Below are 10,605 nucleotides of genomic sequence, written 5' to 3'. Positions count from 1 at the left end.
CAAAAAATGAGACCCTATCTCAAAATACACACACACACAGAGCAGGCTAGAGGAGTAGCTCAAGTGGTTGAGTGTCTGCCTAGCAATCATGAGGTCCTGAGTTCAAACTCTAGTACTGCCAAAATAAAAGGAGGAGGGGGAGCAGAAGGAATTCCTCTCCTAGAGGAAGGGAGAAAAACCTATTGTGTTTTGGAGATCCGGGCCCCTGAAAGATAGTCATCAGAGGCCATTGTGTGATAGGGGGACTCAAAGTGAGACATGGAGGTGGGAAGGGCGTGGTTTCTGGGAGGTTGCAGCTGCCTCAGTCCACACAGACACCGGCCTCCAGGTCACTCTGCACCATTGCCAGAAAAAAGACTGCAGTGAAGGGATGCATCCAATGCTGGAATAGGGGATGCATCCAAGACCAGGTCTGGAGCCCCTCCCCCAGGCATGGTGGCATTGTAGGTCAGGCCCCCATTTATCTAGAATCTGGCTAGTTCCTTCAAGTCAACATGGAGGTTGAAAGAACCAGGAGGCATTTGGTGGGAAAGGGAAAGGAACTTAGGAGTGTGGGGACTGTTTAAGGCCAGGATACCTAACTTTTCCAGGTCTCCTTTATACTATCTGTAAAATGGAACAATAATGAGTTCTGTCTAATAACCTGTTGCAGAAATGTAGATGGGGAAATGAATGTGTAAAGCATAAACCTGGTGTCTTGCATAAAAAGAGTTCATAAATGCTGGTTGTTATTGCTTCACGTGGTACTTAAGTTAGAGTCATTTGAAGTCACTCCTATTTGATTGTAAGTCCCTTGGGGGAGGCTCTGAGTGTGTTCACCTTTGTCTTTCTTTAGGAACTGAGAACACTTTGAAGGCAGGGACTGCTTCTTTTTCTTCTGAGACCTTTATTCTTAGCAAAGGGCGGAAAGTATGATAAGTGAATGAATAAGTAAACGCAGGTGGGCTGGAGGCATAGGTCAAGTGTTTGAGTGCCTGCTTAGCAAATTCAAAGCCCTGAGTTCAAACCCTGGTACTGTAAAAAAAAAAAAAAAAGAAGAAGAAGTAAATGCAGGAATTAAATTAAAACCACAGGGAGTTGGGCATGGTGGTGCATACTTGTAATCCCAGCACTCAGCAGGCTAAGGCAGGAAGGTCACGAGTTGAAGGCCAGCCTGGGCTACATAGCAAGACCATGTCTCCAAAAAAAAAGTACACAAAAACAAAAAAGAAGAACAAAACCCCCACAGAGCTGGGCACTGGTGGCTCACGCCTATAATCCTAGCTACTCAGGAGGCAGAGATCAGGAGGATCATGGTTTGAAGCCAGCCCAGGCAAATAGTTTGCAAGACCCTATCTTGAGAAAACCCCTCACAAAAAAGGGCTGGTGGAGTGGCTCAAGGTGAAGGCCCTGAGTTCAGAAAAAAAAAAAAGAAAAAACCCACAGAAATGAAGAGAATGAAAACCTGAGATCAGAACGTGATCGCATATGTCTGTTATTTTTCTTGAAATTCATTCTCAGATCTTTTCTGCTGGGATCTTGGCTGACATTCATTTGCTGGGGTTGGCTGGATTATTTAATTGCTGTTTTCAGTCTCTAAGTGCTGTGATTATGTCTCAAGTAGTGGATCCATTTCTGGTGCTATATAAATAATAATTATTTTAATTACAGCTTGACCTGTACAATATATGCTAACAACATAGCTGACTGCATTTGTGTACGTACACTTGAGAGCTGTGGCAAGATCTCGGGTTGTGAAGGTGCGAGGAGTCTCCCCTCTGTGCACAGGGTAATTTTAGAATTACAACATGGAACAGTACAATATGACTGTAATTATAGCAAGTTTGCAGAAAGAAATGGCTTTGAAGTATATCATCTAAGTCTATTATATTTAGATAATGTAAAATTTAATTTTACTGACAATGTTTTATTTTTAGTGCCAGAGAAAACTTGTATCTGGCAATGTTTCTGGTTTCCTGTAAGAGCGTGAAAGTGCCTTGTAAATTTAAGCAATATAATTTGGTGACATACTGCGATAAATGCCAGGCATTGGGTGGGTGCTCCATAGGTCCCTGGTATCATTATGCAGTAGTAACAAACAGCTAAGGAAAAGCATTTGATATATGTGATGCTTTTGAAGCAATTTTTGTTTGTTTTGGTGGTCCAGGGGATTGAACTCAATCTCTAAGCAATTTTTTTTGATGGTACTGGGATTTGAATTTAGGGCTTTGCGTTTGCAAAGCAGGTGCTCTACCGCTTGAGCTGCACCTCAGTCCATTTTGCTCTGGTTATTTTGGAGATGGAGTCTCTTGAACTATTTATCTGGGCTGGCCTTGAACCACAAACCTCTCAATCTCAGCCTCCCAAGAAGCTAGGATTACAGATGTGAGCCATCAGCACCGTTTCTAAGCAATTTTAAATGAACCCCCAAAAGAATTCAAATGTGGTCCACATGACACTTTATAGAAACTTATCAACTCAGCAAACATTGCTTTTTGCATTTGAAGCACACAGGAGAGCATGTTAGACACGGGACGGGGAGAGAGGGTTGAGGCCATGGGTGGAGTACAAAGGTGAGTTCAGTATACCTGCTCCCATGGAACTCACAGTCAAATTCTCCAAGGACGAAATTAGAACAATTTAAAGCTGTGAATTGGCTTTATTTCCAATTCTAGAATCGGGAAATACATCATTTCATAAAATAGAATAGTGATCCAATGTGTCAAACACAGGAGGTTGGTTCTCCAGACTGAGAAGGACTCAGGAAGGCAGAAGCAAATAACCAAGGGCAGACTGGGCATTTCAAAGTTGCTTTCCTTTGGAGAGGACAGAAAGAGAAGCAGTAGGAAAATAACTGGTTGGCTAGCATTGGGTTACTATAGGTTACCTTTTTTGTTGTAAGGATTAAGGCAGAAGGAATTCATTATCATGCCGATTGAACTGGTCTGTTTGGAAATTTAGCTGTTATCTTTAATCCTGACTTCTCAGAAGGTCACGTAAACAGTTTAGTTTCAATGTGGTGATTTGGAATCTTAGTGTGAGTGCCTTTTTGTATGTGTGTGGTGCTGGGATTGAAACTAGGACTTTACCCTTGCTAGGCAAGTCCCCCATCACTGAGCTGTATGCCCAGCCCTTGTTTTTTGAGACAGGATCTCACTATACAGCCTAGGCTGGCCTTGAAACCCTCAATCCTCCTGCCCCAGCCTCCAAGTGCTGGGATTACAGGCATGCATGACCATTCAAGACTCTCCATTTTGATATTTAGTCTATTAGGCTCTAATGCAGCAGCCTAACCCAAAATGATGGCCTCCAATAGTCTTTATTTACAAAGTCAAAGAAACTAGACGGTATGGACAACAGCAAAACTCTCAATGAGCACTTACTATGTGCCAGGCACTGTTCTAAGTGTTTAACTCATCCCAACTCATGTAGCGTTCACATACAGGAGGAGACTGAGACACAGGGTAGTTAGGTGGGGTGTCATGGGTCATGACCAGTAAACAGCAGATGGATTCCAACTCAGGCTGTCTGACCACACTCCTGACAGTGACATTGCCTCCTAAGTGTGCAAATGGCAATGAAACACATCTACTCTGCAGAGAGGAGTAAGAAAGAAACATTCCAGTCAAAGCTGGGAAGAATGAGGAATAGCATCGAGTTGAATTTTGAATGTCAAGTGAGGCTTCCTACAAGCGTTGCCCCACCCCCACCCCAGCCAGGTCTGAGATGAACCCCTCCTCTCTACCCGGTGCCCACATCAACTAAAGGTAACCTCAGCTGCAGTCCTTTGTACATTTCACACAGCCTGTGTACCTGTTTCCTTGCCTGTTACCTAGAAGTTCCTTGAGGGCAGACCTGCCTGGACACCTTTGTATCTTGAGCGTTCAGGAAGACTCTCAGCTTTACTGAAATGACCTGCCTCTATTTTTTTTTTCTGAAATTAGATATATTGTACAATAAAATAACTATGTTTAATTTAAAATACTACATGTCCTGCAGAAATGCACGTTTATAAGATGTTAGGATGAGATGAACATGCAGCACTATTTGAAACATTCTTTTGAGGCTAAGTCAGGAAAATTACTGGAGCCAAAGTAACCTTTGAAACGTGTATATCACCAGTGATCTGGAAAGTTAATATAACATTTTAAATGCAAATGACAATAAGTCTCCTTCTTATTAGAATCCTCCCTATATCTCTAGTGTAGTTACATATAGTGGAGTGTGGCCTTTCTAGTCGGTAGGAAACCCAGCCATGGTTGTTAGATGGTGCTATTTGATGGAACAGACAACAGAGGGAGATTGAGCAGACGCAGAGAGGCTGGACTTACTTAAGAATCCCACAAGCTGGGTGCCCATGGCTCACTCCTGTAATCTTAGCTACTCAGGAGGGAGAGATCAGGGGGATCATGGTTCGAAGCCAACCTGGGCAAAGAATTTGTGAGATCCTATCTTGAAAAATACCTAACACAAAAAGGGACTGGCAGAGTGGCTCAAAGTGTAGGCTGAGTTCAAACCCCAGTACCACACACAAAAGAAACACATAAAATTACCAATTAATTTTGATAATGTGTTCTCAAAAATCTTTCCAGGAACACTTCATGTTAGCCCATCCTACCTCCACTGTTATTGAAATGTCAGAATAAACAAAGTGTTTTTCTTCTCATATTGAAGTTGATGGCATTAGAATGGGAATCAACTGTTGCCTGAGGCCTAAACAGCTCCTTAGGAAGCCGGACGCCCCAGAGGCCAGTTTGAGAAAAGTGCACTCCTCCTGGAAGACTTCAGAGTGCTTCCTAGGGACATTTGATTTTTTTAATTTTAGTTTTAAAATTCATTTTCTCCAGTCAGGAATGGTGGTGCATGTCTGTAATCCCAGCATTCACACTGAGAAGGCCATATTGTTTTCATATATTCAGCTCTTTAAAGACGCCCACCTTCAGCAGGTGTAGAAACTCCCCAGTCTTGTTTTAATTGACTCATTGTCTGAAATAGACTGCATTCATTCACTCATTCATTCATTTTCAAGACCCTATCTTGAAAATACCCATCACAAAAAATGGGCTGTGGAGTGGCTCAAGGTGTACGCCCAGAAGGATGGACAGTCTACAGAGAACTGGAGTGGTGTGAATGACATTGGAAGGGTAGGCAGGGCCACAAACAGAAGTCTGAGTTTGCTGTCAACTCAGTGAGAGGGCCAGAGATGTAACTCAGTGGTAGAGCTCATTCTTAGTAGATGTGAGGGCCTGAGTTCAGTATGTAGAATGAAGACACATACATGTGCACCAGCTACAGGGGCAGAAAAATGTGTCTGGGGTGGAGCTGGAGAGGGTATCAGGAACCCTGTATGGTGGCTTTTGTAGCCTCTGCCAAAGATCTAGAATTAACTTGGGCTTATAATCAAGGGGGGACCGTGGAACAAGTGGAGTTGCTCAGTTGGACTTGATTTCACACAGATCCCTTGGCAGTAGTGTAGAGAGTGCTGAAAATTTGAGCTGAGAAAGTAGTTAGGAGGTTACGACCATATCTAGACAAGAGATGAAGAGGACTTGAAGTAGGACCCCAGAGGCAAGGGGGGAGGGAGAGAAAAGGTGGTGTGGAGGAGATTCGGGAGGCAAGGCTGGGGGTCTGGGGAACAGAACACAGCTTGGTGGGGAGTGTGATGGGCTGGAGGACCCCAGGAATGTGATATCAACATCTGATGGAATACAGGCAAGAAACAGGGATAGAGATTGGATGGTACTCTGACTCCTTTGACCTGGTGAGAGCCTGGATCCTTCTTCCAGCAAGAGTCCTCGCTGTTGGGGCCAAATGATGACCCATCTAGGCCCGAGTCACTGACTCCCTCATTCTTGTCCGTATGCTAATCATTTCTTAACAACTACATTTTTGGGAGGTGAGGGGCATTGAATCCAGAGCCTTGTGCATGCTAGGCAAGTGTTCTACCCCTTGAGCTATGCCCCCAGTCCTTTCCTTTTTATTTTGTGTCTGAGACAGGGCCTCACTAACTTTGCCAAGGCTGGCCTTAAACTCATGATCCTCTTGCCTCCACAAAAGGCAAGGATTAGTGTGCACCACTGTGCCACCATGCCTGGCTTACCAACTAGATTTTAAACGTCTTTTTTTTTTTCTTTTGCAGTACTGGGATTTGAACTCAGGGCCTCCATCTTGAGCCACTCCACCAGCTTTTTCTTTGTGATGGGTTTTTTTTGAGATAGGGTCTCGAGAACTATTTGCCCAGGGCTGGCTTTGAACCATGATCCTCCTGATCTCTGTCTCCTGGGTGGCTAGGATTACAGGCCTGAGCACCAGCATCCGGCTAGATTTTAAACTTCTGAGAAATAGCTTTCTATTTCTTGTTTCTCCTTGTTGTCACCTGGTTCTGCACATAGCAGGTATTTAATATACATTTTGAACTTATTTTATTTACTGGAAAATAACACAGGAACATGAAAACTCACCCATGCTTAAAAGTAGGTTTTATTTCTGGGTTCTTTGATGATATCCCCACTATCTCCAGGTCAGTCCTTTCTAATGGTAAAGAGCATGTCTTGTGATGCCTGAGGGCGACTATCACCAGAAGTGAAGGGGGTCCTATGCTTTCCCTACCTGATATGGTCAGTAGCTTTTTGTTTTGTTTTTGGTGGTACTGGGGTTTGAACTCAGGGCTTGATAGGCAGGTGCTCTACCACTTGAGCCACTCTGCCAGCCCTGGACAGTAGCTTCTGTGTCACTGAGTGGTGATGCATAGCTGCCCCCCATTTCAGTTAGTGTATGTTAATTGTACAAAGTGAGAGGTTTCCTTGTGATAGTTCCATAATTTATATAGTGTACTTTGACCATACTCACCGTCTCCAGCACTCATCCTGATCTCCCTCCCCTATACCCTCCTTTCTAACTTTTTTTATATGGATTTCATTCTGACCTTTTCCAACAATGTTCTTTGAATGTATCCTCTCTCCCCCCTTTCTAAAATTTTTGTACAGGGTCTCATTATGTAGCTCAGGCTGGCCTTGAACTTGTGATCCTCCTGTTGCAGTCTACCCAGTGCTGGGATTCCACAGGCATGTGCCACCAAGCCTGTCTGTTGCTGTTCTTCCTGTCCATGCTTTGGAAGAAGTAAAATGGCATTAGAAATACAGGGCCATATAAAATGGAATAGAAAAACAGAACTAAAGCAAGTTTCTCTTGATCAGCCTGGGTTTCGAGAAATATTTATTTTTCATCTAGCCTTGGAGTGATATGCAGACTCGGCTGGCATGGGTCCTGGCATGGTGGATGTAATGGTATGTGCAAGCTAAGATGGGCTGTTTATCACGTAGCTTTGGAAGGCAGGTTGTAATAGAGAGAAGGCCAAGGATTTTATTTTATTTTACTTTTAGAGGTGCCAAGGAGGAAACCCAGGGCATGCTGGGTAAGCGCTGTACTCCAAGTCATGCTGGGTCCATGCATTTTAACCAGTCACCTTGGTGTCACTTTGCTCAAAGACTGAGTACACAGCAGTTCCTGTCATATTCTTCCTGTGTCCTCCAGCTGGGGTGGGGTGGGGCAGGGAACTCTGAGTCTCCAATTCCACTTTCTCAGGTTTTATTGGTGGCTTTAGGGGAGCAAATAGCAGTCAGGCAGATAAGATAAGCTCTCTGTGAAGTGTGAGCCAGCGTTTTCAATTGGGCTTTCTGTTTGGTAAAACATGCAATCTCATTTGAATGCTAAGGGCAAAACTTAAGATCACCCATTTACTCAGTATGCAGGATAAAGATTTCTCCTCTCAGGAGGTTAGGCATTGGGTTAAGCCATAAGAATCACTGGTGTGTCGTGGTTTTTTGATCTAGGAACAGCAGTTACATAGGCTAGAACTGTCAACAAGAATTCAGATTCTGTCCCTGGGAAATTCAGGTGACCCACAGGAGTCATCTGTCCTTCTTGTGAGTGCAGTAATTTGCATCCTCACCTCAAGGACTATTGGAGTACATCTTAAATCAAATTTACTTCCATGCATCTTTACGAATGAAATTATGCTGTTGCACATTTATTTAGGAGAAGACGGGCTAGTGTTGAAGGGTTAAATGCCCACCTTGAAGTCATCAGAGTCAAATGCACACATCAGTTAAATACGTATGGACGTGTCTGTCAGGTGCTCTTGGTGTCTGTAGCCCATGTGTCACTCGGCCACAGAGATGTGAATCTTTTAGCTGGGAGAATCACTTTGGCTCCATTGGCCTTATGTTCTCAAGTGAACAACATGGAGCTAACTTACCATAACACTGAGATCGGGTTATTGCTGAGCCACCATGGAAAATTACTTCATAAGAGACATTTTGCTGGGAGCCGGTGGCTTAGGCCTGTTATCTTAGCTACTTGGGAGGCAGAGAGCAGGAGAATAGTAGTTCAAAGCCAGCCATCTGGGGAAAATAGTTTGTGAGACCCTATCTTGAAAGTACCTAACACAAAAAAGGGCTGGTAGTGTGGCTCAAGCACTTGCCTAGCAAGCATGAGGCCCTGAGTTCAAACCCCAGTACTGTCAAACCAAAATATTAAATAAATAAATTTTTAAAAATGAAAGAGAGAGGGAGCGAGAGAGAGAGAGAGAGAGAGAGATTTCCCACACCTGCTGATTTTGAAATGCTCCTAGCATGGAAGAGCTTCTGAAAGTTAATTATTTTAGGTCTATTATATGGGAGAGTATGACAAAATGCTGTTTTAGTGGCAATGAACATAAAACTTTATGTTCGATGCTATGCTTTATCGACAGCTGAGATTTTTGTCTTAATGTTTGAGAATGGGGCAATGTTTTCCTAGCATTATGAGGTACTAATGCACGTCATAGGAGCCAACTGTGGGCATTTGGAGTTGAACTGAGCTCAAGCCCTGAGCTCTCTTGTTGACGTCCTTGGAGACTTGAATTTCAAATCCACTGGAAGCCAGTGCACTTGGGGCAAGGGTTGCAGCTCCCCACCACTGATAGACGAGCTCTCTGCCTCTCCTTCCCTTCCCCTGCCTCTTGGTTTTCGGCATGCCATTCCCTCCACGAGGAACACCCTCTGGGCTTTCCTCCCTTCTTTTGAGTGAAGCTCCCCAATTCTGTGCTTCCTTGATTGTGCATTTGTATCTTTTCAGGCTGAGATTATCCATGGGCCTAGCACAGTGCCTGATGCATGGGAGGGGATGGAAAACTGGCTGCAGTTAGCTGGGATTGCATCATTCTCTCTCCCTCCCCCAGCACCTAGCCCAAACCTTAGTGTCCTGAGGATGTCTCCAGAGTCACACCATCAAGTGGAACTTCAGCCTTGCTGAGGCCTAGACTGTAATGGCACCCATTTCTAGAGGTAACTGGAGAGGTTTAAGATCGGGAGAGGCACTGACTTAGTTTCCAGAACATTTGGGAACACTTGGCTTGGTTTCAGGCACCAATAGTCAACTCACCCAGGGTGGATTTAGATTCTGAGCTGGCCTCTCGCGCCCTCTAGTGGTTGAAAATCACAGTCCTGCAAGACTGTAACTCAACAGAGAATCCAATTCTCCCTGCCCCCACTGCCCTTAACATGTTAGACAGCTGCTGTGCAACGAAGTCAATTCATAAACACGTTCACAGAGCAATAAAATAATTAACCAAATACACACAATAGGAAATTTGTGTGTGGGATTGTTGAAGGGCTTTGAGTATCTTATTTTGTACTGCAAACGCAGATAGGCTGTAAGTAGTTGATAATTGAAAATATGCCTTAATCAAAGGCAATGGCCCTGTCATTGTCAGCCTGTGAAACATTAGCTCCTGGAGCTGGATGACAGCACGAAGTCCTCTTATCTCCCCAAGATAACTCCACCTCTAGGATGACAGAAAAGCATCAGATTTGGAGATGTCACTTGTTTGGAGTCTCTGTTAAATTCAGATTTCTTGATAGCCAATCAAGAGAACAAATTGTCCCTTTTGATCATGACAGTTCCTTACTTACATGTGATCAGCTGTGTGCTTCAATATCATGTCATGACTGTTCTTTGGGGACATGAAAATCTGTCCTTTCCAGAGACTGCTTTGCTGTCCTTGTACCTGCTCCAAACATACTTTGCTTATGTGACCCACACTTCTTTTTTTTTCATTTTATTTTTATTTTTTAGCAGCACTGGAATTTGAACTTGGGGCCTCATGCTTGCTAGGCAGGCAATCTACCACTTGAGCCATCCCACCAGCAGACCTACACTTTTTTGAATGACTTGAAAACAATAGCTGAATAGCACAAAGTTCTAAATATCAGAATTTCACAAAGCTCTAAATATCACCTCCTCAAAGGAGACTTTCTAGAGGCACTGGACCAGTTTGAGCTTCTGGTGATGGCTTTTTACAGCACCAGCTGACCGTGCAGTGATCACGCCTGCCATTTAATCAGGGCCTGGTTTGTTTTCCGTCTGTCTCCCTCACCAGAAGCTAAGTCCATGGTGTAGCTGTTTGTTTAGCCATGAAAACAGCCCAGAGTCTAGCACAGTGCGGGGCACAAAAGGTGTGGGATAACTGTTTGTCAATTTCTACGGCTCATTGGGGACAGGTCAGAGCGGGGAGATGATTTCAATTCTTATCTTAGGGCTGGGAGGGAACCCTTCATCCAAATCATGAGCAGAAAAAATACATGC

The sequence above is a fragment of the Castor canadensis genome, chromosome 9 (genome assembly GCF_047511655.1).
Source record: "Castor canadensis chromosome 9, mCasCan1.hap1v2, whole genome shotgun sequence".
Taxonomy (NCBI): domain Eukaryota; kingdom Metazoa; phylum Chordata; class Mammalia; order Rodentia; family Castoridae; genus Castor; species Castor canadensis.
The sequence above is the reverse complement of the archived record's forward strand: the minus strand, read 5'-3'. Positions refer to the sequence as shown.